The sequence below is a fragment of the Ochlerotatus camptorhynchus genome, unplaced genomic scaffold, assembly GCF_037179485.1.
Source record: "Ochlerotatus camptorhynchus isolate MF236.1 unplaced genomic scaffold, CSIRO-AGI_Acam_v1.1 ptg000192l, whole genome shotgun sequence".
Taxonomy (NCBI): Eukaryota; Metazoa; Arthropoda; class Insecta; order Diptera; family Culicidae; genus Ochlerotatus; species Ochlerotatus camptorhynchus.
The window spans coordinates 4295886-4297262 of NW_027040682.1; the positions used below are offsets into that span (position 1 = coordinate 4295886).

The window sequence follows — 1377 nt, forward strand, 5'->3', positions numbered from 1 at the left end:
GTCCTAACGCATTGAAACGCCATTAGATTTTCTTCGTCCTACGGATAAACGTAGAAAAAGAGGATTCGCTAGGAACGCTTCTTTTGTTTTGAGAACAATGAGCGTAAATATTCATAAAATGCGCTCTAATAGGATTTATGTTGTAGCTAATTAACTAACGCATCGGAACAAACCTATTATTGATTTGTGCATGTTGAAATCATTAACATTATTGATCTTTTCTGATCGACAGAACGGAAATGGGCAATTACGACGAAGTAGTGCTCTACCCTATCGGTTAAAATTAGGAAATTTTGTTCACTATAGGGTTGATGCAAATTTTATTTTTATATTATGTCGCCCCTATCAGCCCTATTCAAAACTGTTTTTCTCGCTGCACTTTTTCGTTAAACGGCACACATTATTTTTAGTTTATCAATTGTGCTTAATTTTTTTTCAACCCTTGCTTTTATTTTTGCTCACCTCCCCCTCGACCTATTTGAGTGCGACATAAAACAAAAGTAATATTCGCACCAACCTTAGTTCAAACAGGAAATCGATGGGAAGAAAACCGATTATCGCAATGAGGCCCTTATGATTCTTAGCGCTAGATATGCAAAAACATTCTTTCGCCAAAAAAGACATAGGGTTACCCCAGATGGGACTCGAACCCACAATCCCCGGCTTAGGAGGCCGGTGCCTTGTCCATTAGGCCACTGGGGCGGTGAAGACACGGTTGCCAGCTGCCATATTTAAGCTCGTTTACCCCTTCCCGTGCACACCTTCTCGAATGGAGAGTGAACAATAACCTAGATGAAGCAACCGCAGAGGATGAATGCAAACGAGATGGAACATTTTATTTGCGTTCTATTTCGCTCATCCTTCACTTTGTACCGCGAACTGCGGAGTCGGAGCAATTATTATAAACATTTGAAAAGAGCCTATCATATTTTGTAAACAAAACTTTTAAGGCCATTTTCGTGCGATCCGAAGAACACCCCACGAAGCTAACAACACCATTAGGTAGGGGATATTCCAAATAATGTTCTTGGTTTGCGAGGGTGTACTTCGATTCGCGCGAAAAGGTTCTTACAAGTTTTGTTTACAACAGATGATTAGCCCTTTTCACATGTTACGCGAAACTTTATATAACTTTAGTACATGAAATGGACCGTTCACTAATTAGGGTTGCCAACTGCTTGCTTTTGTAAACAATGTCTTCAAACGCCAATTTCTGCGACTCAAAACACACATTCACAAACTAACACCATCTGAAAGAGCGGGAGAGGAGTTCGAATATCTCCAAATAATGATAATCTAACAAATGAGCATGGAACCACAATGATAATGACTGCGCTTCGTTATTCAATCAAATCAATATTAAATCAACTAATTTAT

At 39.2% G+C, this 1377-nt stretch overlaps 1 non-coding gene across 1 annotated transcript; it reads right to left on the reverse strand.

Annotated features, from left to right (window-relative positions):
- Positions 1–629: 629 nt before the first annotated feature.
- TRNAR-CCU (transfer RNA arginine (anticodon CCU)) lies at positions 630–702 on the reverse strand. The gene has a single exon. It is a non-coding gene; the product is annotated as a tRNA-Arg (tRNA).
- Positions 703–1377: the final 675 nt, after the last annotated feature.